The sequence below is a fragment of the Aptenodytes patagonicus genome, chromosome 1 (assembly GCF_965638725.1).
Source record: "Aptenodytes patagonicus chromosome 1, bAptPat1.pri.cur, whole genome shotgun sequence".
Taxonomy (NCBI): Eukaryota; Metazoa; Chordata; class Aves; order Sphenisciformes; family Spheniscidae; genus Aptenodytes; species Aptenodytes patagonicus.
The window spans coordinates 95,040,375-95,066,931 of record NC_134949.1 but is presented as its reverse complement, the minus strand read 5'-3'; the positions used below and the strand labels follow the sequence as shown (position 1 = coordinate 95,066,931).

Below are 26,557 nucleotides of genomic sequence, written 5' to 3'. Positions count from 1 at the left end.
CTCTCACCTCATTCCCATTACCACCTTTAAATGCAAAAAATCAGGTATGGTGGCTTGTTCTAGCCAAACCTAAGCCCTTCAACATTTCAGACAAGATCTGAAAAACAGAAGTTTGTAGCCTTCCAGGAAGTCATGCCATCAATAGGGGGAGTTCGGCAAAAGCTGCAAAAGGCCTGCAGGTCCTGACTTACTCTTACAGTCTTATCACCACACCCAGACTCTCTTGTTCTTACCTCCTTTTTATCTAGTGCTGTATCATCTGTTCAGTGATGTAACTCCTTTCTCACTCCTCCTCCCTCCCTCTGCCTGGGCACCCAGGAGGCTTTTACATGTGCCCCACAGTGGAGGCAGGCCAGAGAAAAAGAGAGGTTGCATGCACTCATCAGACTGTTTCTTGGATAGCAAGAAGACACGTGTACAAGCCTAGGTCAAGTTACTACAAGCTTTTTAAAGCTTGCTGAAACAGTCCCCCTCTTGGCTGCAAAAAACTGCTGTGATCCTGTTCTCAGAGGTACCATGATCAATGATGTGCGTTGTTTCACAGAGATATCACTTTTGGGCCTACCAATGCAAAATTTAATGTCACCTATACTGACACCAAATACTAGCTCCACAGCTGAAAAACAGGAGTACAAAGCATCAGCCAGTGCATCCTGCCAGAAAACCCTGATGAGCAAAACACAATGGAGCACAGGCATTATGTATCACTGAAATGGCCCTCAAATAGGAGCAGTATTCGGTGTAACTGCCTGATGCTGAGTTAATTAGCCCTGCTGAGAGGCAGAACATGTTACCTCCAGCTTGGGGCTATCACAGGGTTGCTATGCCACCCTTGAGATCCAAGCTAATATTTTGGCTCAGATTATCACAGTGCAATGTGGATCCCTGGCACCAGCTCAAGGTTACAGCATGCTCCATTGCATGCTGTAGACACACAATTAAAACTGCAAGCGTAAAAGAGACAGCTGGTTTGATACTTCTCAGCTGGTAAACGCTGGTTTTTAATTATTTTTCCCCTCTAAGATAGAAAACAATATTCCCTAATGTTCCAAAATGGCTTGGGGCTCATTCCAACAATGGACGCGCTTTTTGTAGCGCAGTTAAACACTGCTAACTTGACTTTAAAAGTCAGCCCTGGGTAGATCCAAATCCAACTTGTGGCTTTGAGGGGAAGAGGAACAATAATAAGTACTGGATCCTCCTCTAACTGATGCTTTCTAAGTATCACAGATTTCCAGAAACCTTTCCTGTAATTATGATCAAGTATAAGATCAAGTCCACAGCCTCAGCTTCTTGCCTGCTTTTGTGCCTTGAGATGAGAACTAGAAGGAAGTGGCCAATTTATGCAAAGGTGCACAGAAGTTGGGGACAGACATTGCCATATGCTTTCCCTGTCCTGTCCCTCCACAGGCCTCCCCCGAACACACTTCGCCTTTTTTTTTTTCTTTCTTCCTCCAGTGCACTTGAACACAGACCAGCAGTTACTGCCATGCCCAGCAGCCAGAGAGATGCAGTGCAGTAAAAAAAACAATTACTTCGGGTTCAGTCAAAAGCTAACCCATGCATGCAAGGTCCAAAGGAGGTATGAGTGGAGCACAGATAGCTCTGCTTCCTCAACTCCCAAAGCTTCAGTCAAAGCAAATGCCACAAATCCAGCTCTAACTACACCTTTAAAAAAAAAAATTAAAAAAAATCACAATTTCAGTAACAGCCTTAGCTGAAAGATTTCTTGCAGCCGTGTTGTACTCTCCCAGATTAACCTTTAAAGCTTTAGCCAGCCTAAGCTAGGCTGCTATTTATATATTACACATCATAGGTGTCGGTATAATACATGATAGAACAAAATACACCGAGAACAGGTCCTATAAACCCACACAGCTCCTCCTGCATACTGTGGTGACAATACTGTTCTTTCTCAGCCTATGTTTCCCCTCCCCCTTCAGCTCTTCTTCCAGAAAGACTGGGATATAAACAAGCCATGCAACACGTTCTGGGGGACTGAGTTCAAGCCATTTGCTCCTCATACCTTGATTTGTGTAACTGAAAAGGTTTCTGTCAACTTGAACTGCTCTTCCTGAAGGAACAGTGTCATGGTTTTGAGTTGTTTTGCTTCCTCACCTCCTCTTAAACAACAAAGACAACAGACATACTACACAATGCTTGAGAAAACAGAAAGTGATTAACACAATGCTTGAGAAAACAGAAAGTGATTAACAGAAAGATATACATTCCACTACATCAAGTTACTCATTCACACCCACTGTTCTCTGTCCACAAGTGCCTGCAGAGCCAGAGGCTCGAGGTCAAATGAACAATCCTTCTTAGGTTTCCCAGAGAGAAAAGATGGGAAAAAGTGGAAGGAGAAAAGGCTGGAAATAGCCAAATTAGTCAGGTTTCAAAACAGCTCAGTTACAAACCATATCAGCTCACGAGTTCCCCCCCCCAACTATGATCAATCTAAATAAGTAAAGGTCCAACCAGAGAATTTTATCTGTATTATAGGTGCACATTCACTACAGCATTAAGTTCACCTTAAAACAAGGCACACTGTCTTCTAATAATGCCTAGGATATCTAAAAAAATCCAGCTTTGGCTGATTTGGAGCTAATGATTTAACCTCAGCTCTCACAAAAATGGCTGGGAATTAAAAAACTACATCTACCAGTCAGCTTAGGGAAAATAAAGAATAATCTCAACCCTAGGCTAAAATAAATCACCAAAAAACCCACGCCCACTCACAAGCAAAATTAGGGCTCTCAAGGGCAGAGGGAATAATGTTTGGGTTTAAAAAAAAAAAGGTAACTGAGAGGGCTAATTTAGTTGCTTCATTACCAGCAGCTGGAGAATGAAATGCTCCCCATCTACATCAAGTCCTAAGTAAATCAGACTAATTTCTCACTTAGTCATAACAGTGTAAATCCTGATTCTGGTATCAGAATCTGTCCCTAGAGACACAGGTGCTTTTTGTATGACTAGTTTTCACAGTAGTATTTGCAAACCCCAGTCAAGATTAAGTCCAAATATGCACGGACTGCCATCATCTGATGCCACAGCTCTTTTTACTGGAATTTTTAGTCCCCATATTTTAAAAAGCAACAAGTTACGTTATGTATGTTTGTGTGGATTAAGAGGCCCAGCAAATAGGTGTGAACATGCTTCTACCAGCATACAAAACTAAACAGTTTAATTTTCATTTAAATAAAATGCAAAGCATGTCTGTAGTTAGAGCCCCAAACATACTACGTTCACTGATTTTTGCTGTGTTGCTCCCTATCTTGCCTCAACTGCTAAAAAAAAAAAAACACCACCAAAAAAAACCCCAAATCCCCAGCTGTTTGAGTTGGAATTCACCCCAACAGCAGATTCTGCAAGTCAATCTGCTGCGATGCACGTGTGCCAACGGAGAGCTCTGGGATTCTCAGGAACGCAGCAAAATAAGTCAGTGGAAAGTGTAAAGCTAAATTAATTCAGGGAGGGAGGAAAATGGAGATAAGTGGTAGCACTTACCCTACACTACTACTAAGTCTTGGAAGTTTCCCAGGGCAGCGATCCTGCCAGCTCAGGAGAAAGCTGCAGGACACCAACAGTTTGAGCAGCTTCTCTGATAACGTTAATGCCTTACATTTCCAGTGCTGTCAATTCAGCATTGCAATGAACACATTCACATTGCCTTTGGATCTTGAAAATTAATCAGAATACACACCTTAACTGCTAACTACTGTAACAAAGCTAAACCCAAACTGACAGTGCCAAACCGGAAAAGCTTGAATATTGTAAATATTAAGGCTATTTTCAAAAGCCTTCTTTATATGTAGTTTTGTTTTCTTAGCACTAAAGCTCAGAAAATATTATTTACAAAAACAACACGAAAACCCATAAGAAGAAAAGCTCTAATGAGCAACTTCGTAACTATGAGAACACTTTGTGGACGTAAGTGTTTTTGAGCTAACAAAGAACTGTTGTACAGGTTGCAGCAGAGCCTGTATCTGATCCCCTAAAGGCTTTTAGTGCTTTGTTTCATTTCTTAAATGTGAATACAGGAAAAACTACCACATAAAATATCCAAACAGTACTTATCCTGAGGATTTTGAGAGCTATGAGATACATAGCATAGTTGAAAGATGTAGTCCTGAAGAACATTTAATGCAGCACGTAAAGTCCTAACTGACATCTTTTCTGAATGAAAAACGTTGCCAGTAAGTCTACATGTGTTAAAAAAAAAAAGTTATTTGTAAGGTAATGAGCTTTCCAAGGGGAACAAAGATGTAGGTGTACCCGACTTCAGCATTCAGAGTATCATTAATTGTGTGTTTCCTTAGACAAAGCTGAAATCAAATTCACAATAAAAACCCAGGACAAAGGAGCAACCTAAAAGACATAAAACCAGAACTGGAATTCTTCACAGAGCAACTGTTAGTTGCTGTAAGGGAACTCAGCTCCTTATGAAAAAGTTTGCACAAGTTCATTTACATATTTCTGTGTGTACAGAGCTATAAAATGACACTACAGCAGCCTGTACTGCAGTGCTAACTTTTAGTGGGTATTCATCCTACAGTGGAGTTCATAGCCCTGAATTATGCAGCTTAGTTTCCTTACCTATACATGAGGAAAGCTAATTATCTCTGATTGTAATCTTCAATTGCCATCTGTCTGGGAGGAAAGCTGCCTAAATGAGTCAGTAGGGAATGCCGGGAAAGCTTATACGCTTTTCTCAGTGCTACACAGAGATGCCCATTTAGGACTTTCAGACCTCAATCCTCACTGAAGGTTAAACGCAACCCATGGGGAGGGGGGAGGGCGGGGGTAGACTGCAGGCACGCAGCCGGGACCCTGCTGCAGCGATGGCTTCACGCGGTACCTTCTGCTGCATGTCATCAGCTCCCTCCATCAGTTTGATCTGTTACTTTCTAAGCCAAGTCTGGTTTGCTGTAGGTGAAAGAGTGTCTATTTTTACTGTTCAATTCTCAGTTTCAACAGTCCTTAAATGCTACAGCAAAATAAACAGGAGTTTCTTCAGGACTGTAGTATTTTTAAAGAGATTAGCTATCCTCCCCTACCTGATCTTTGCTGAGCATCAGATTTGCCCAGGGCTGTATGTGCAAGTATCTTCTCTGAAGATAAAGAGAGTAACAGGTAAGCCCTGAGACAACACAGAGCACACCTCCCTGTGAGTCACAGCAGGGCGATGAACTTCTTTTGTGGCACACATCTGCTCCTCCATAACCAAACTGGCCCACGCTGCAGCAGGAATAAAACATGAAGTCCGATATTTGCTTCAGCACGAAACTGGAAGTCCTCTAGAGCAAGATACACTGTGAGCAGGACCTGCTGTGTTGCCTATTGACATCTTTTCCTCGCTACCCTGACCACACCAAATCCAGCTCAGCCTCCAGCACCACCGTGTCCTATCAGATGGCTATTCACGCTGCAGACGACGCAGAACTCCATTACAGCATGAAATGCAGTACAGTAAAAGGCTTTTAGTTCTAGCACATGTGTTCTTAGCGTGAAATGAGATTTATGCAATAATACCCTGTGTGCATGCATGCATATCCTTTCTTTCCTTCCCTATAGAACTTTTGAACCCCTTTGGCTAATTTCCGTCACACTTGACAGGAGATTAGGAACTTAATGCGTTTGAGACCTCCACAAGTTTTGCAAAAATAAACAGGCAGCTGGGTAGAACAAAGAAACCCTATAAGCTCATCTTTCATTAAAGATCAGAAAGTCAACATGCAGAAAGACATCAGAAACCTGATTTCATTATATCTGTCACACAATTGTGTGGCAGAGGTATTATAAGAGCCTCTGGCTATTTAAAAAGAAGAGTGCTAAAATTTTGAAAGCCTTGCACAAACACCTAAGTGTCCAAGTTTCCCAAAACAGTTGCCTGAAGTTTAACATTTTAAATATCCTTTTCAGTCACTTAATAGATAGTGTTAGCTGACTTCAGTCACCCAGCTTCAAAAAAAGTCACTCTGACACCAGCCAGTATTTCTTATAGGAAATATTCTCTGTGAAACCTGAAGAACGAGATGCATATTCTATTTCACTTCACCGTTCTTTCTAAAAAGCTCTGAACAACATTCTCAATTTAGATTAGAAATCTCTAAACTAATACAAAACCTAAGGTTTGAGGCTAAGCCATCTAAGAACCGATGTCCCAAGTTGAAAACAATTACGGCGTGCCTTTAGCACAGACGAAAGAAGGAACGAAGATAGTTATTCCATTCAAATTGCTTCGATGAAAATGAAGTATTTCCTTTTCCAAAAACATGTTTTGCAAGAAAAGGCAATCTTGAGGAACTGTACAAGCGGTATTTACACTGACCAGTATTTTAACCATCTGGCTACTCAAAACCCAGTTTACACACCTGGCCTGTGCTCCAAAGCACAAGGTGAGCAACACAGGCACCAGAAATGCTCTGCTATGTAAGACCAATGTCCATCTAGCCCACTAGTCTATCTCCAGCAGTGACACAGAGAGATGCTATTCAGGGACAGCACATTGTGGACATTTTGTGGTTCATTCCCCTTGTCCACACATTCCCCTTGCAGCACCTACAATTGTTTAGTACAGGAGTTGAATGATAACATCCCTGCCTACTCCTTTTAGTATCCTTTTATGGACCTGCCAACGTCTACACTTGGGAACCAGGGAAAAAAAAAAAGGACAGGAAACCCACTAAAACAGACTGAAGTGCTATCACTGCATCAGAGCTGCTGAACCAGAGGGCACTTCACTACAGGCACAGTCCTGAGGCCCTCAACTTTTTGAGAATGGGGAATTAAAACTTCCAATTACAATTGGAGGGGGGAGGATAAGCTTTCAGATTCTCAGCTGAGGCAAGTAACAGTCACCCTGTCTCATTAAATATTGCAAAACGTTTGGGCAAGCAGAGCTAGCTGTAGTTTTCCCTTAACTGTTTCCAGCAAAACACAAGCTTTTCCCTCCTTGAATGAGAAGGCAGTAACTTGTCTACACAAGGGGCACGATCAAGACTAGCTACCGCATGCTAGCAAGCCTTGTTCGCATTCACCAATACGGACAAATCCTAACTTGCTCTGGCGCTTCACCAAGTGGATTTAATATTATGGCTCCATTTAATCTTGTGCAAACGTTATGTTCAGTCAAACCCTACAGGGTATCTCCCGTCTACACCACTAACCCTCCTCCTGGTCTCAATCCCACACACTGACTTCAGACTACCTGAAGCACTGTGAAGATCAAGGTGATAATGTTTCCAGGGTGCTCAGACGTGACACTGGTGGAGGACGTAGACAGGTTTAAGATCTTCAAAGAAATAGAAAAGATCTATCTTGACTGCCAAAAGATGAATAAGGTTGTTGTTTCGTTCAGCAACAGCAGCTCTTAAGCAGCAAGCACCTTCCTCTCTCCTCATTGTAGGGGGGAAAATCCACAAGTTCCTTTCCCCCACTGTCCCTGTGTTACGCTAGGGTGCTTGTATGCTCCTTTCCCTAAACAGATCACTTCCCCCACACAGGTCATCGTGTAGCCAAAGAACTGTGTCAGCGCAACACACCTGCAAAAATTAGCTGCCCAGGAGGGAGCTACATAGACCAACAATTACATTGGACAAAAGAAAAGAAGATAATGGCAAAAACACAACTTCAATTCCTTTCTTACCCTGGGAAAGGGACTCCTCCTCCCCCATCCCACATGCGGTATCATTTGTATTTTATACACACACACACATTTTCTATTTACTATTAAATGGCCATTACATATGCATATTTCCGCTGCCTACCTCTGCTAAGGCTCCAGGTAAGCTGACGACGCGCCCCTCACCATTCTCGTTTCACCACTGGCCACAGGACTCTGAAAAGCAGTAGTGAATGAAAGCAGTGGCCGGCTACCGCTGCGCTGCAAAAGTGTCAGCCTGCAGATGCAGTCTAACAAATCTTTTCTGAGCTCTGCAGCAGCTGATCTTTATTTTAGTGTTTCCGACCTGTACTCACAAGGGCTAGAAACTGTTGTTCTAAAAGTGAGTTGAAGAGTCTGTGGAAATCTAAGACTGCTAGCCACCCACCTCACAAATAAAGTTTCCTACTGGCTAGTGGCCCAAAAGAAAGCAATATTCCTGCTAGGGGAATGGAAACTTGCACTGTAAATCAACAGATGTTAAGAGCACCTTTAATGATTAAGTCTGAACTTCATTTCATTCCTGTCTGCTCTTAAAAACCAGTTCCTTGATTACTCCGTTCCTGCCCTCCTAACAGGAGGGAGGATCAGCTTTGTGGCTCTTCAAGTTTTCCAGCCTTCCCTTCCCATCCAGGGCAAGTGGGGGCTATTCGAGTTGTTGCCTTGCTCCTCCTGGCTCCTCATGGATACTGGAATGTAAGGAATAGCTCTAGCACAATGTACTTCAGTTTTACTGCTGCTGCCAGAGCTAGGAGCAGAGGCAATGCAGAACAGTTACACGCAAATTTTGGGTATTTTCCGGGGGACGCTTACAATTTGCTCACTCTGTTGCAGTGCTGTAAAGGGGCTTCCCCTCAAGATATCAAGGCTTCACTTTTGCCTTCAAGACCAAAGAATGACCGTCTTTGAACACTGAAGAGCCACCCCACCCTAACAAAATGAACTTTAAAAGGATGTGATATTTTAAGATGATAGGTACAGAACATAGCAAGAAGCACTACTGCAAAGTATTTTACCACATTCTGCAGCTGCATTTGTTCAACGCATTTTTCAAAACGTAGTGATACCACATGCAAGCCACATTTAGCCTATTTTTGCTTCATAGCACACACTAGCTAGTGCTGCCCATCACTTTTCAGCTTTTCAAGCTTTCTGCACAAATAGCAGCTACTGATACCAGCAATTAATACAGTGAACCGCAAAGTGAGAGAAGATTCATTTCCACACACTACTGAAAGGTGACTTGTAAAGCAAATAGCTTGCACATCACATTTTCCTCCCAAGCTCAATACACGTCAAGAAAAGCTGAGGGTTTAGGTTCTTCTGTAGCAGGAAGGAAGGTAAAAGATTTAACACTTCAAGATGTTCACACACCAAATAATAAAAGAAGTTTTATTTTAATTTCCCTTGAAGACTATGAATAGGTACAGAAGAAGTCACATGTAACATAGCAAAAATGGAAGTAGAAGAAACCGGATTAATGGGAAGTTCAGGGGTTTTTTTATTCTGCTACAAAACTCTTGGTCTTTTGAGTAAATAGAAGATAGAAAATAGAAACTCTGAAAAAGAAAAAACCCTGTACGCTCAGTTATCCCATAAATTAAAATAAATATTATTTACTAGCTTCTTTATAAGGCTAGAGAAATTGATGAACAAATTACTCGAATGACAAACGAGTTGTCATAAGCTTGATTAATTAAACTCCTCAAATGCACAGTGCACATTTCAACTGTGCAAACATCTGTAAGGAAAGATGCCTGTAAAGAGAGGTATTTCAAGTAATCTTGAGCTCGTTCCTAAAATGCGTGTAACTAGGGAGTCACAGCAGAGCACACACACAGTAAAAACAACCTTTCATGCTTAGAAGTAAAATAACCTTAATCTTAAGGTACAAAGACAAACAAACCAAGATCCTGTGCTATGGCTCAAGCTATACAGCGGAGGCAGGGGAAGAGTTTTTCCTTACAAGCCCCTTTGAGTCAATGGTGTGGACTGCCTCATGGAGACTCATGGTGGTCTTCAAGTTTTATCTTCAAATGACCCATCTGACTGCGTCCTCTTCCAGGCCAAAATACTTGAACCAAGCCCTCCAACAGCATATGAAGCAACACACAAGAAGCAGAAAACCACAGATCAGTCAAAGCAGGTTTATGTGAACTTTCCCAAGCCTGTCTTGGGAGGACAGATCAAACCTTTACTGAAAGGTACTAATCATGGTGTGCCCAGAAACTAACAATGAAAACAAGCCCGAGATAAAACGGCACAAAGAAGCTATCATAAGACTATTCTCACTCCCTGCCGCCTTCTATCCAAAAATGATCACACAAGGAAGAAAGCAATCATCCAAATCCTCTAAAACTGTCTCTGCTTGTAAGCTTTCAAAGGTCTGAGGAGGTGGTGAAGAAGCACCTCGAGTGCTTGCCGCAGTGAATGAGACCCGTCACCATATTGGCTGCTGTATTTCCCTCCTCAGCGAGCCAACTCCCCCGCGTAACTGCTAAAGCCATTATTTAGCCACGCACACAGTACATATCAAGATAACATCTCGCCAATCACCTTGTCTAGCCAAAACACCATAACTCACCTATTTCCCCACTTCTTTACAACTTAGAACTTGGGCACTTGTGATCTTCTTGCCAGCTTTCAGGTTTTGCTGACCTGCCTGCGTACTCTCTGCAGCTGTTCCCATGGGCACTTCCCCATCAGGCAATTGCTTCCACAGAACTTTCTTCCTGGTTTTGAACAGCGGGTGTTTGAACACTGGGAGTCTCATGAGTCTCACTAGATTATTCATACATCCCACAAGCAGGAGAGGTCTCCTACAGACAAGACGACTCTCAGGGAGACCATGGGACTTACCCACCTTTAATACTGCTGCTTTAATAAACAGCTGTACACTTAAAGAGTAACTTAATTGACTCTGCTTCAGTTCAGCAGAGAGACAGACGTGCTAAAAAAGCAGGTACTGCATCAAGCTGGAAAGAAAGATCCGCAGATTTATTTCATATAGGTGGGAAAAAAAAACCAAGGATATGGCTGGTGCAATCTTACATATGGAAGGAAAGTTATTTTAGTTTCAGAAATAACACTTCTGTGACCTAATGAGATAGCAATATTTCCTGCTCAGAAATGGATGGGTAGGAAGCCTCGCTCCATACACATTTCCTTTAAGCCCTTCCTGTATTTAGTTTTTTAACTATAGGAGTGACCAGTCTAGTACCATGGCATTCTCCACAGTAGAAGTTATGTATTTTTCTGTATAACATTTTTACACAGTTCAGCTGCAATAGAATTGCCAGGTTAAAACAAGTAATCTCATCCCATTGCAAAGTTCATCCTTTCTAAATAATTTTGCAACCACATTGTACGTAAGAATAGCTCGGCATAAAGCGGGTGAAGAAGAGAGAGACAAAAAACTGAAGAAACTTGGACAGAAAGTGCTCCTGTTACCCAACTGAAACAACAGCCACAAACCCCAATAGATCAGCTGTTCATCTGACTGGAAATTTTAATTTGAGAAAGGACAGCAGGACTGAGCTCACAGCTTGCAATAACTAAAATAGAAACACCACCCCCACTGCCAAATAATAATCCAGAGACTTTAAAAAAAGCAGAGAACATAAAACTTCCAGGGTTTGTTTCTTCCCTAAACTACAAGTAATGGGTTTACATAGCTCAAGGCAGAGTCTACCCACAGACCCATTGTTCCTTTCCCTAGGCCTTCGGCGCTTCCAAGAGGCAGCCCCTCCCTTTCGGTACCCCCGCTAAAAGCAATCCTTTATCGGAACCTGCCTGACTGGCAGCCACGGCAACAGGGTGGGATTACCAGACCCAAGCAGCTTAGCAGAAGCCACGCATCTCCTCTCAAATTTTATTGACGGACCGCTGCCGGCCGCCGCCAGCTCTGCCGGGAGGCTCCCCCTGCGCGGGGCTGTCCTGCTTGCATGAGCCCGCTTTCCCCCCTGCCTTGCCCTGCCCAGCCCCGGAGCCCCCGGTCAGCGCCCCGCCGCCCCTTAACTCCCCCCCTCCCCCCGGCAGGACTCGCCGCCTGCAGCCGCGCGCGCCCGCCCGCCGCGACTCACCGCTCGCGGGGGGCCCCGAGGCGGCTGCGGGGCGGCCCGGCGCGGCAGCTGGCTAAGGGCTGGGGCCGGCTCCGCCTGCCGCCCAGGAGCGGGGCTGCTGCGGGAGGCCGGGGAGAGGCGGGCAGGGGGAGCCGCCGGGGGAACGGGGACGGCCCCTTCCCTCACCTCCCCCGCCCCCCCCCCCCCCCAGGCCGCCTCCCTGGCTGGGCGGCGGCGCCGGACTCCCCTGCGGCGCGGGCGGTTCCTCCCGCGCTCCCCGGCGGCGGCGGTCGGAGAGGCCCCGCTCCCCGCGGCTGCCCCCGCCGCCTGCTGGGCGGCGCCCCCCGGGGGGCCTTTCTCCGTCCGGGGACGAGATCCGGCCCCGCATGCGGCCCCGGGCGGCGCCCCAGCCCGGCCTCTCCCCCGGCGCAGGCGGTCCCCAGCACCGGCCGCCTGTGTGCGGCATCAAGCGCACCCAAATGCCGCCCGCAAGCCGGGCGGCGGCGGCGCCGCTTCAGCTTCTGTCAGGCTCATCCCCACAGGTAACCGGGTCCCTGCTACGCCGCGATGTTAATTTTTAGCAGGAAGTTCCCAGGAACCTCTGGGAAAGGTCTGGGACATCTCATCTCACCAGCTCTCAAGCCGATTAAAATTGTATTCTCTTCAAAGGAGGCTTGTAGAGGCAGGCTTCATCCCTCTGGAAGTTCAATTAATTCCTTGAATGCTTTCACCGAGGAACATGCTGATGTATCGGAATAGCCAGCTCTGCCTTTGAATATGTGGTAATTTACACCGAATAGCAATGTTGTTGGCAGCTGCTGCCATCAGTACTTAACCTGAAGGAGGTTTTAAAATTGGAAGCATGCATAGACTCTACATGAGGTTAGCTGGAAGCTTTGCCGTCTGAAATAACGCAAGAGCGTGGCGAGATGTCTCACGGGAGAAGCGCCGGCAAACTCGGGAACAAGCACTTTTCAGGGTACCCGGTCCTACGGGTTCAGGCACCATCCACAAGATCCTCTCAGCCTATGCAACAGTTTACAGAGCTAGCTACGCTTTATACAGCACGGGTATTCACTTACCAATTGTCAGTAGCGCAGATATTTTATCTTTTAAGTCATGTGAGACGCAAGGACCGAACTTGTCGCTTATCAGGGCCGTCCAGCCAGCCTCTCGGTAGCTTCAGCCTTATTCCCGTACGGTGGTGGTTACGATAAGGATGAAGAGGAAGGCTTGTTTCAGCTGAGGCCCACCTGCAAGAGAAAACGTAAAAGGAACCACGCTGTGCCTTTAGACAGAGATATTATTTGGCTCGAGTCTGCTGAAATTCCTCCTCGATTTATACCAAAGCCTTGCTGGGGAAGCAGACGCTCACGTGAAGAAAGCCAAAGAGCTACTCCGCCTCCCTCCCCCCGTACTGAGCGTATCTTCTCTGACTGACTTCCAGCCGGAGCCGCAGCCACTGTTCCTCCTCCTCCTCCCCCGGGGCCGGCGGTTCGCCGAGGGCGGGAGCCTTCCCCCTCCGCGCTCGCCCCGACAGCCCGGGGGGGGCGGGAGACCCGCAGAGCGGGGGGCGGGCAGCCGCCCCCGCCGCTGCATGAGCCTTTCCCACCCCGCCCCGCTAGCGCCTCCTCAGCCTCCGGGAATTAACAGCTCATTGACAAACCGATTGTCACCTGGGGGGGTAGGGGGGAAGCCAAGCAAGCCAAAAGCCACAACAGTTATTTCAGGTGCAGGATTCGCCCCTTCCGAGTACCGCACCCCCTTCCAGCCAGCCCCAGTGAAAGCCATTAGGGGAGGAACTGGCCCCCCCTCGAAGAGCTGCTGCCAGGGGCAAAACGAAGCTTCACCCTGTATGACCAACCCAGGAGAGAGCCATGGGGCTCCTGGACACCCTTCTCTCCACACGACAGCACCCAACCGCGTGGGACTGGGCGTTACTATTTGAAAATAAGGTTAATAAATAATTCTGCCAGTAATAAAGGGGATGCAAAAAATCAGTTTGTCTGGAATCGTGTGCTGCATCAATGTTGTATTTTGCCCAGAGTAGTGTAACATGCTAGAAGAAATCTGAGGGGTTGTTAATAATTTAATTGTCCTCTCCTGTTTCACACGTTATGATCCTGACCTCTTCTCACCTGAAATTTTTCTCTATGATGCTTCAGAGAGCTTGCAGTATGTTTTTAGCATTGTATCAGAACAAGATACTTCCTTTACTGGAAGAGCAGCTCCTGGTTTTTTTGGTAGCTATCACTGGGAATGACCAGAGGTGGAGTCTCTTCTCAGCAGCAGTTTTATACAGCCTATATGTACACGTAATAAAAATAACAGATTAAAAGCAGGGAAATTTTGTCTATTCTTAAGGGACCGTCCCACTCTGTAGCCTGCTGAGACAGCTTTCAATGTGTTCTGGGCTGGGAACCAAAGTTCAGTCCTCTGTAATTTGTCTTGCCTTGAGCTGAAAATACCTTTGTACTTTTGCCCCTTCTCCCACGAGGTTCCTCAGGTTTTCACCCTTCATATCCTGGCCTTTACAAAACCAAGCTGCTTCAAAGTACATAGCTAAAATATCTGCCTTCTAAAATTAGTTTATTTAACTCTGCTATATCTTTTTCCTATTAGCTCTCATCTCTTCCATCTTTACTCTTCAATTCGCCTAAGTATTATAGGCACAAAACCAATTAAAAAAAAAAATCATTAAGGTTGCACAATGAAGGAGTCAGAAGTTAGGAAATACCAGAAGATGGGTTATGTGACTTCACTTCGTTCCCCTTGCTCGTACGTTTCATGAGAGTCTTAAATTATGTCATCCAGTATTATTTTGTTCTAGCCTTGCTTTATTTTGCAAGGCCTCGCCTTTGTTTAGGATACAGGATGGACTTACTCTCGGGATGTGCCAGATTTTTGCAGAACAAGATGCTGGGACTATTCACTGCAGACGAGTGTAGGAAACCTTGAGGAAACACACGCCATTCCTGCCCCTGTTCCAGACAGGATGCGTGTGCTTCAGCTGCATCTTTTGTGCATGAGTTCATGGGCGTGAGCTAATTTCACTCTAGCTAACCTGGGTATTGGTAACAGTCTAGCATGGATCTTTGGGCAGGCTGGAAAACAGCAGTAAAGAACATGAACATGCTGTTAGCAGGACTGAGCCACTGGCTCAGAGAGGCCAACTCAAGTTACTGATGCGCCTCTGAAGCTAGTTAGACATATGCAATGTTCCTATGGTGATACTGTGTGATGACTTAGAAGTCATCATTTGATTTCACAGCTGGCTGTAAGTTATGTGCTCGTCAATTTTCTGGGAGTCTTGCAGAAGGCATCTAGCTCTAGGAAGAGCTAAGCATTCACATTTGCAGCCAAAGTCTGAAGGAGATGTAGTGCTGTGAACAGAGGACCTGTTGCTGACAGTTTTATTCCCTTGCATTAAAGGCAGTGTGTGTGTGTAATAAATACAAGGAATTTTATCTAAGATACCTGAACACACCTCTATCTGGAGTAAACTGCAAAATCGCAAATTCTAACTACATTGGTCAAATAATGAAATTACATTATTACAAATTAGATTATTACACTTCAGTTTCTTCTGGCAACTGTAACTGTCCAAGACCAGCAACAGAATGAAAGCTCGTGTTTGTTGTCGTCTAAATATGTCAAACTAAATTCAAGGATTCAAATGGCAATTTGAACAATTAATATACTGCAGAAAAAGCTTAGTTCCTAGCTGTTTTCAAAATGATCTGTACAAGCAAGAAATTAAGAACTAATCTGCAACAGCAATGAATTTATTTGGCAGAAAGTATAAGGAATCACTTCTCTGGGATATATTCTATTGCACACAAATAGTATCAGCAATGATGTGACAACAATGAGTAGCCTTCAAAATGCTTTGGAAAAGGATGACTAGCAGGAAGTCAAATTAATGCTCCTGCAAGCAAAAACAATGCATGTGACCAAAAAGTCAACAGTTTTTTTTTTTCTATTTCAGTTCAAAATCAACTCTCCTGAGACTCAAACCTCTCCCCAAACCAAACATAAAAGCCACAGAAACCTTTAAATGCAAAGCAATAACTAAAATAAATCCAAACAAAATGGAGTCTTATTTAAGTTCCAGGAGAAACTATGTACCTCCTGAGTCACTACTAAACTAAGAAAATGTTGCAGCCAGATTCTGCCCTGGCTTGCAAAACCAGAGAAAAGCAAAGATAAAAATTACAGGAAATGGAAGGAAAAGACTGTTGAACATGGGAAAAGCAAAACTGTGGAGAACATGAAATAAACAGAATGGAAAGTTGCAGCACCATGAAAGTGATTTCCTCCCCGGCAATCCAATAAGCAAGATGACTCATCAGGCTCCGTGTATGCAATGCACCATGCAGTCTATCATACACCTCTGGTCCTAGAATTAAGATACAACAGAACTGTCCCCCTTTATTAATTACTTTAGGAGATGAATGCATTTGTAGAAATACAGACTGTCACAACATCCCTTCTCCACTCATTTTCTAGCTTTACTACTTACCATCAGTCCGATCCTAATCATCTTTGTGTCGCACTGTGAGAACAGCCCCAAGTCCCATACATGCCCCAGTCTCTGCTACTGAGCTCCAAAACCTGTCTCAGCACAACTCTGTTTCATAGCATTTCTCTCAGTCCCCTTGCCCCAGATGCTAGGGGACTGCTCTCCACTGCACTGACCACTCAAGCTGTAGTAAGCACCAGTCCTCACGTTGTTTGTTTAGTCATCGATTTGTGGTCGCATGATATTTCTTCCAGAGACTCTCTGCCAGGAGACAACTTGCTAAAGCCTGTCCTAGGAGCTTTAAAGAATCTGTTTAGTTGCTGTGGGACATCTCATCAGAACCCACAGCATTTGTCATGAGCTCACAGCACACAACCCCCACCTAGTTCGAGGTCACTTTTTCAAGACCTGGTCAACCAAAGAGCTACATTAGGCTGTGACTGCTCTCATGGTCCCTAGGGACTGCTTTTTCTGTGAAGTGCACAGAGTGCCTTCTCCTGCCCTGGGCTGTGCAGTGCTCCTGTACTCCGTCTGGGAGAGAGGATACAAGCAAACAAAACGTATGACAGCAAGAAATGTCATGGAGGTAACCCAGGTAGGCTGAGACAGCCTCCCTGCCAGCCAATCCAATGCAATCTGAAGTGGTGAGCACATTAGGAAGCACTATTTGCCAACCAAAATTAAGCCCTCAAGGCATGTATCTATACATAAGACCATCTGTAAACCCATAAAGAAATACATTATCCAATAGGCACTAAAATCCTTGTGCTCACTAGGCACGTGCAGGGGAAAAATAGGTCAAAACACACCCACTTGAAGAGCATTGCTAGTAAAACAACAGGAAGGAGAAGGGGAAAGGGTTTAGCAAAATTGTGGAAAAATGCATCCTGAGCATCTAGTGGTTTTCACCAGGTCAAGAACAATATTAAACCACAGATTCCTCCCCTCCACTTGTTGCCTTATTTCCGTTAAACTATACTGTCATACAGAACTCAAGTTTCCGACTTGTCCCCTCCATCCTTCCTTGTTGCCAATATACTGGCATGACTCCACCTCTACATGCACCCAAGGGTAACCCAAATTGAAGCTTCACAGCACTGAAAGCGGCCCTTCCCTCAGGGAAAGAGGGCAAGAGCTGATGCTTCCTCCCCTGGCAGGAGGCAAACCTCTCAAGATCCATCTCTCCCACCCATCTGACGGGGACATGGCAGTCACCTTCCCACCCAGCAGCTCACGGGCACACAGTGCACTGCTGTTCACAGAGGACACTGGCTGTGGCACATGGCACAGGGGAAGGCTGGGAGAAGGAGAGAGGTGAAGTGGTGCACAGGAGGGAGTAACCAGCTGAGGGGTGGCGGGGCAGTGGGAGACCCTCATCTGCAGTCTGCTGCTAGGTCACGGCCCCGGTGCCAAATGCAGATGGGCTCTGAGCTCAGAGAGAACAACAAGACCTTGAGCCTGTGGCTCTGGGTCCCTACCCGCTCAGCCTCATGTGCTAGGCTGAGTGACACAAACTGCTTTTGGAAGATGAAACACCTGCCCTTTTATGATTGCTCTGTCATTCCTACAGTACCATGCCAGGATTCACCGCTCTCTGTCTCCTTTCCAAGGAGAGGCCAGCACATGAGATGCCTTTGCCATTTTAAGCGCAGCTTAAAGCCCAGTTTCTTTCTCTGTGCATTTTATAAAAAAGACCACCCTGGTTTTCCCTCTGGCTCCTCATTGCACAGCCTATCATTCTGACCTCCAGATCCCCAAGTTTCTGTCCTGTGTCCTGTTGGTTTCACCTGTACAGCCAAGTCATTATTACGAGTGCTAAGGCAGCTACTGCAGCTCTCAGATATATAACCTTTCAACTTCAAACTTTTGGCCCACTTCTTTGGCCAGTGTTAACTGGCCTGGATTCCTTTACTGGCTTGCAGCAGCCAAAAATCTGGGAACAGGTGCACAGTTTTCCCTCCAGATACTCTTCAGATTGGGTCTGTGCTTGAAAATAGGATGTAGCAAGACAGGACATAAAACAGGGCTATAAAAGTGATACAAATAGCTATGATTAGACTCCAAGAAGAAGGAGGGTGAGAAGGTTACGTGAGCCACTGTAAGTCAGGAATGGTATGACAGAAGCTGCTAGAAGCCTTGTCATATGTGAACAGCAGGCTAACTTCAATGAGAGACAGACATGGGCTGAGAAGGAGAAGAGTGCTTTGCATGTTTCTTAAATTTAAGAGTTCAAGCTGCACTCAAAGTCTTCAATGTAGGTACAACAGCTGGGAAAATTTTAAATGCATTTCTTCCCATGACTGACTTATCTGCTTGCAACTTCTGCCAGGTAATGACCATTGCTACGGGCCAAATGTTCACTTGCAACAAGTCAGAAGAACCCAGTAGGTACCCACACGAAATAGGGCTAGCAGCGCGGGAGAGGGAATCCTTCCTTCACAGCACTCCAGGCTGAACAGAGCAGCCCTACGGCAGAAAAAGCTGGCTTTGTCTCCATAACTTGGGAGAGCAATAGCTCATGGAGTGGACTTTTCTTTTTTACTGCTCCGCTCCTGTTCCAAATGGGAGCCAGACCTGACCCATGTGAATATGATCAATAGGCCAATATCCAAGACATTTGCAATCTTAGTACAATACTCCTATTTCAGTGTTTAGCCATTTCATCCAGACAAGTGGAAAACATCAAGTGATCTTTGCAACTTATTAAAAAATAAGCCATCTGCCATTTAACTCGTCATCATTTAAATCATCATAAAATTCCCCATTGTATGTGAACGGGAAGCTCCACTTCCAGCAGCCCAGACCACCTGCTCACAGCCTTTGTTTTTTGGGATGTGGTTGTTTTTGATTTGGACACCTCATTGAAACCTGGCCTTTCTTGTCTGCAGCTAAAATATGGTGCAAGAAGAGGTCTGTCACTGAAATGTTATTATAGAAACACTACTGGGAATTGTGCCATGATCAACTTTAACTTCCCAGATACTATTTGGGAAACAAATGCTTCTAATAATAAACTTGGGCCCAGCTAGCCACGTGTACGATAGCTGCCAGCTTTCTTCTCAGTAGTCACTGAGACAAAAAGAGCCAACCCCAAATTAGTAAGTAATGAAGACACTCAAAAAAAGCTGGTCGTAGAAAACAGCATTGGGCTGAGTACTAGGCAACTGTTTCCATTTACATTGAACAGAATAACAAACAGAAGCAGGTTGGTAATTAAATTTTTCAACTTCAGAAGGGCAAACTGTCAAATTAAGGAAACTCATTAGTGAATTTACCTGGGCTGAAGAGCTGAAAGACTTGAATGTGGAGGGAGATTGGAATACATCTAGATCAAAGGTATAAAAACTATCCCATGTATATATTCCAAGCAAGAGAAAAATCTTCTTGGGAAGCACTTTAGGCCTGAATAAGCAAAAAAAAAAAAACACTGCAGAGAGGTTCTAGGAGTCACAAATAGTAAAAAATCCTAGTCAGCAAAGATAGCTATGGTGTAGAGATAAAGATGCATAGGATTAAGGCCAGATTTGTCAAAAGTCAAATGAGCTAGGATATGCGAAAGATGATCGAAGTAAACAACAAATAAATCTTCAGCCATTCACAGAAAAGGAGAAACATGCCTTCGGTAAGATAGTATTTCTCTACTAGAGGAAGGGAAGCACTGATGCAGGTGTACAAAACTCTGGTGTTTCCCCTAGAACACAGTATATGATATGGGCTGTCACACTCGAGAAGAAAACCGTTCTGGAGAAGATGCAGAGAAGGGTTACACAGAGAATGGACAGTCTGTCTTGTGAGAGCAGCTAAACAATGCTGGCATGAGAACAAAGGGGTACAAGCTGGCTGTGAATTTAATGAATTCCTTGTCATAGCAGAAACCTGGAGACTTGTTGGTGCCCTTGCTCTGCTTTCTGCCCCTCTGCCTGTGGCACATTATCCTTTGGCTCTTTGGCCTTTTCCTACAAGCCTCAAGTTTGTTGTAAAGCATTGGAAGGGACCCTTGGCACAACATAAATTGGTGGGGTATGAAGGAAATGTTTTATGGATATTTTTGAACAAGAAACTTGCTGTGCAAAGTTGCATGGCCATGCCTCAGACCTTCCAAGTCCCTGAGTACCACGGCTCTTCTGGTGCAAAACATCCTGCTTTTCACATCCACTCCCATAAAGAACTCCACCCCATTAATATCACCCTCAGGTCTGGAAGCCATCACCTTCGGTCTTGCTAGAGAAAACATCGCCTCTTTCTTGGGAATCCACTTGTACCCAGCTTTTTTTGGGAACTCCCTCTCCTAAAAGGCACAGGTATACCTCTAGCCTTTTCCCGCTTTGTGGAATAAAGTCTACTTAAGCCTGCCAGCCAGGAATCAGAGCCTGGGGCTCATTTCCTTTCTTGCACCTATAAAAACCAAGACAGCTGCCCTTCTGGGTTAACAGTGAGACTGGAAATTACAGGAAATCATAAGGATAATAATAAGTGAAGTTTGGGCGATCCCCCTTGCAACACAAGGCAGGGCAAGAAGCCCTGCTCATTTCTCGTTAATTGGCATAAGTAAGTCTGAAGCAGGTACCTGCAGTCTTGGCAGATGGGACTCAGTATGCCTCTCCTCCTGTCTTTGCCTCCATAGTATTTTTGTCCATGCTCTGGATCTGTGTTATAAGCAGGAAAATGATGGTGATCCACTTGAAATTAATGAAAAAAAAGTTTTACAGCAGTTCAGTATATAATAAAAAGGCGACGTCCTCAATCCAGACTCTCGGTGGTGCTTAGCCAAATTGTGCTGTACAAATAATTCAAACAAGTCTTTAGCTCAGCAGAGGAGTCTTGCCTGTTCAGTCAGCTCTCACTGGGTAAAGGCTAAAAGCACTGGCAGCAGCTTTCAGGCAGCTCAGACAGTTCCTTCCCCCTGTGCTGACCTTGGCATAGGCTTGAACTACGCTCTATCAACTATACGCTACTGCAGGCATATTTAACCTTGATCCTTAACTAAATGTGGGCTCTTCTGGCAGAAGAGGTGAATCCAGAACACTTCGAACTGGATTCCAGTCTCCATGGAGCTACCAGTTTGGAAAGCACAACAATGGGATCAGAAGCGAGACCGCTGTTATGTCATGAACAGTCATCTCCTTCAACTAACAGAGAAGGGCAGCCAGCAGCTCTCCCCTGCAGCTGGCTCTGCAGGGAGCATGGGGTCCAGTTACTTCTTCAGTGCCTATTTTAGGAGCTGTCTTGGAAGCAGCCTCACCAGCATACATTTAGTATGACTCCGGCACAAAGATGCCACTGAGGTTTCACAGCAGTGTTACAGAAATCGTGATTTGCTCCTTTGTTTTCTTTAGCTGTAAGTGAGATTTAGAAAGCAGATACGTTTATCTGCCTCAACCTACTATTTAAGTGTACAGGTAAGTGGGTGAAAACTCATCAGTGTGAGATTATCCCCACATAACAGGCATCATTTGAAGCCCTATGGTCTTTCACCTCTCCTTCTTCCCTTAAAAGCATGGAAGGGCTAAGTCAGAATACCTACAAACACACACAAAGAGTTTTTTGTAACTGGCCAGTGTTGGTAGTGACCTAGCTGAGAAGAGGCACAGCTGGTGCTTGCATCATTACTCATGCTTTTGAGCTGGTCGTTGAACTTGGTATGACCATGTGGAAGTGTCTGTTACCTCCAGCAAGCACAAGTGAAGCCCAGCTGTCACTGCAACACAAGCAGTGAACCAGATGTTGCCCTTCAGTTATTCTTATATAAATCTAGATTTCATGTCACTGGAACAACTTTGATTTAAATCAATACAGCTAAGAGCAGAATCCACCTCTGCCTATTTCAACAAACATTTTCTATTTTTTTTTTTCTCCCAAGGATTCTCTTTTTTTTTTTTTCTTCTTTTCTATTTCAGTAATTGGGAAGCTCAGTTTTCCAAAAGGCCTTTTCACTTTCTTGTGCATATAACTGAACCAGAGCTGATTCTTGCCCTGTAGGCATATAGGAAGAAAAGAGAAGCTAATTACAGAATTAAATTACCAGATAAACAGCCTCACTTTGCCAGTTTAGCCAGCTATCCCATGAGCTAGAGCAATTTGGGTAACACAGTATCTGGGATGGTCAGAAGTCTCTATTCAAATCAATTCCAATGTACATACGTAATAGTTTTTTCAAAATAATTCTACTTAAATAAATAGCTCTGTTAAGGATTTCCCAATACAGCGCTTGGTAGGAGCTGCGAGGAAGTAGCCTTGTATCCCCCCAGCAAAGACAATCTTGATGGACTGTTGCCTGTAAGTTTTGCTTAAACATATAGTTAGAGCTGAATTGAGAAACCAGAGGATGCTTTATAAAGTGAACAGCTACCTTTATGTGACAGAAAGATTGATCTAAAATCAACAGTCCACATCCTGCAGGTGGATATGTTCTTGTAACTCCTCTGATGTTATAGCGTCATGAACATGTGGAACAAACATGACAATTACCCCAGTGCTACTGTGCCACTGTTGCTGACAAGCAATCACAAACAGTGATATACAATAGAGAACAACAGAGAAACAATGATCGAGAAATTTGAGAGCAGAATCTGAAACATTGACACTGCAAGTCAAAAGGTCCACTTTACTGGAAAGAAGGATCCTGTGTCCTTTCCAGAAGAGGCAAATAGCATGGGATGCTAACAGTTGCAGTATTGTCTCTGTTGAAGCAAAGGTGGTCTTTGCAGAAGCCACATCAAGGACTAAAGAAGTATTTTCAGAAAGAAGAGGACTGATACGACTTTACCTTTTCCAAACGGAGCTTCTTTGCCTTTACTCTTTCCAGCATTTCCAGTTCTCTACTCTAACCTGAGGCTGTTCTTCCAAAAGGGATTAATCTGCTGCTGTGTCTGTGAAGAGACAGTGTTTCAGCATGTGTGGTAGGTAACACAGCCTGCTTTCTGAACAGGTTTTCTTCCATCTAAAATGCCTGCAAAGTGGGTGATTACTAAAACCTTCATACCATCTTAACTTGTCACTAGAGCTTACCTGATATTTTTAGAGTGCTTTCTTAAAATCTATCAAAGTGTCTTTCAGTGTTAAGAAGCTTCCACAAAATAAATGCAACTGAATGCTGTAATGTGCCGCTCTCCGAGTGGAAACTTTTTGCTTTTTAAGAACAAAAAAGGTGATTTGTTTCCCCTCTTCAAAACACATGCCCAGTTGTGTCTTCAACCAAGACACCAAACTGTGCCACATAAGTGACAGATATCTTGATTTTTCAGGTCTTTCAGACCAGCAGGTGAACACAGAGGAAGAAGACTAGGTTACATGAAGGGAAAGAAAAAGGGTGGCTTAAAAACAAATGAACGAAAAATTTTGTTGAAAAGGCTTTTTTGACATCGCACAGGTTTAGTTATTTTTTCAACAAATACTATCTGTTTTTTGACAATAACTTCTACCTATGTCCAAAGTGTCTGAAAAAAGAGAGTTTGAGCCAACACTGCAGTTCAGTTCAGACACATCATGGACCAGATCTGTCTTTGATTGCTGGGACCTATGGGTCCTGCGGACAACTGTCAGATGACTCTGAAAGCATTTCAAAGCTTAGGAATAAGAAGATCAGGGCAAGCTGTAGCTGTAAAACCGAGGAAGGGGATCAGTTTTGTTTTAAGCCAGTGCGGATCTGATGTCCCCATGAGACACCAAGAGGCAGAAATTCTGTGAGAAGATTTGTATTAACTGCATGTGACTCTGCAGCCGGTCACTGCTGGCAACGTTCCCTGGGATGTTCAGCCATCATTATGCAGACTGCTTGCTTTTCCTCATCTACAATTACAGTTGTTAGTGAACTTTTAAGGAATACATTTTAAATCAAAAGACAAGAGGCGCTTTTCCCTTGGGATCCTGCTTGAACTCTTGCTGGTTTACTCATTGAGCCCCTCAGAAGGTCAGCAGACAGACTTCGGGGAGTGCTTCTGGTGTCTTGGCCCGCAGACAGCCTACTAAGCAGATTTTTTTTTTTCCCCCAAAGTCAGGAATATCAGGAGCCCTACAGATCCTGGCAGCCCTCTCAGGAAGGAGGGTCCAGGATTTTCAGATTCCTTGCCCCAGTAGTCTAGAAATCAGAGAATCACAGATGCTCCCCTCCCTTTCCTGCCATCCCACTACGTGGGCTGAAAGGGAACAAACAAGCCCCAGCTTCTACAGCAAACCCAGGGGCTTTTGAAATTGGACGCCTGCACTTTCTTAATCTTCCTCAGTCCTAATTTGTTAAAATTAGCAAGCCAACATTTTTCAGACTGCTGTTCTGTGGAGAGCTTAGCAATTATCTTTCATTGCAGTTTGGAATGAAAACAGAACTGCTCATTTTCAAAGTCATCTGCAATGTGAATTTACTGTTCTCTCTTCCTGCCTCTGGTTTGGGAAGTGTCAGAATTGTGTCTTTGGAAAGACAGATGGGCAAATACAAGTCTGAACAAGAGGTAATTAATAATTGTCTGCAGATATTACAGTGGCTAGTTTGAAGAGGAAAAGCCCCTGACAGATTAAAAAAATATGAGTTTCCAGAAACGGCTCTAACCTTTGCCATGAGAATAGAAGAGATTTAAAGGAAAAAACAATATTAAAACTACAGTGAAAAAATCGTATGTGGAGATTTGCAAGAGTATATCTAGTATGACCACTGTTATAGCTGGTTTCACCTTACTACTTTAGCACTTTTTTAGGGATCAGTTTTACTGAAAATGTTGAAGATGCAACGTTTGGCTGTTGAGCTGATTAAACTGAGCAAAACCAGCTTTCTCTAAACAACAGGAGAAAAAAAACCACCCATACCTTTGACTAGGAAATAATTTCTTAAACTCAAATACCATAAACTGGAATTCAACCGAGAGCCTGAATCAGATTATTTTATCTACCAGCATCTTTAAGATGAAGTGTATCCACAGTCCTCAGAGGCAATAAAGAGACAGCCAAGCTGATTTAAATACTGGGCAAACAAACAGAATGCAGATCTGACCATCCTGATGTTTGTGGTCTAAAACAATTTACTCCCACACGTGTTTAAATTCTATACTATGAACTTTAAACAACTTTTTTTTTCATCAAAGCAAAAAAAAATAAGGATGAAAGATGCTCCACTTCGGAGTAAGTAAGCACTCATTTGATTAGTGTATTTGATAGTTATGCCTGCTGAAAAGGAATAGAAAATGCAATTGCCAATGTAAAAAAGAGAAACAATGATTGGTATCCAGTCCATGGACTTTTCTTTCCCCCCTAGCTGATAAATGTCCTGGTTTCAGCAGGGATAGAGTTAATTTCCTTCCTAGTAGCTGGTACAGTGCTGTGTTTTGGATTTAGGGTGAGAACAATGTTGATAACACACCGATGTTTTAGTTGTTGCTAGGTAGTGTTTACACTAGTCAAGGACTCTTCAGCTTCCCATGCTCTGCCGACTGAGAAGGCTGGAGGTGCACAAGAAGCCGGGAGGGGGCACAGCCAAGACAGCTGACCCAAACTGGCCACAGGGACATTCCGCACCATGTGACGTCATGCTCAGCACAGAAAGCTGGGGGAAGAAGGAAGGGGGGGGACGTTCCGAGTGATGGCATTTGTCTTCCCAAGTAACCGTTACGCGTGATGGAGCCCTGCTTTCCTGGAGATGGCTGAACACCTGCCTGCCGGTGGGAAGTAGTGAATGAATTCCTTGTTTTGCTTTGCTTGCATGCGCAGCTTTTGCTTTACCTATTAAACTGTCTTTATCTCAACTCTCAAGTGAGAGTTTTCTCACTTTTACTCTTCCGATTCTCTCCCCCATCCCACCGGCGGTGGGGAGTGAGCGGGCGGCTGTGTGGTGCTTAGTTGCCGGCTGGGGTTAAACCATGACAATAAAGCAATTGTGATTGTTATTAGTTCTCACTTTCTGCTAAACAAGCTACTTTTTTTGGCAAAATTGGTACAGGTTTCTTTGCAGGTTTCACCTATGCAGGATGGTCAGACTCACATTTACTAATACTTGGGCTGATGGGTGTGCTTTATCAACTATGGGAAAAAAACGTCCATGATATACCAGTGTTAAAAAAAACCCAAAAAACAACCCAAGACTTATTCATACTTACAATACAAATTTTCAGCTGTTTGTTTATATGCCTGGAGGCTCAGCTGCATCTAATGGTTTATCCTGCTCTGTGTTTTATCCCTGAACACAATATGGTCAATTGTCAATATCAAATCTGCCAATAATTTATTCTGTAAAAAGCAAAAGACCCAAACCTAATTATTACAAATAATAGCACATTTGTAGACTAATGAAGTATGTCTGATAAGTTTATCTATTTGTCCTATTCTTCA

The 26,557-nt window shown here is 44.2% G+C and overlaps 1 protein-coding gene across 6 annotated transcripts in view; it reads right to left on the bottom strand.

Moving 5' to 3' along the window:
* The window catches only part of ST3GAL6 (ST3 beta-galactoside alpha-2,3-sialyltransferase 6), a 48,213-nt gene extending 34,924 nt beyond the window's left edge, over positions 1-13,289 (bottom strand). Inside the window, exons 1-2 of one of the 6 annotated variants that reach the window (XM_076349622.1) lie at positions 13,070-13,289; positions 12,807-12,977 (exon numbers count right to left, since the gene is read on the bottom strand). The gene's annotated coding sequence lies outside the window, so the exon portion shown is untranslated. Of the gene's footprint in view, positions 1-11,745; positions 11,798-12,355; positions 12,484-12,806 lie in introns of those variants that run through there. The other 5 variants (XM_076349631.1, XM_076349639.1, XM_076349615.1 and 2 more) reach the window with 5 other exon arrangements.
* Between the last annotated feature and the right edge of the window lie 13,268 nt (positions 13,290-26,557).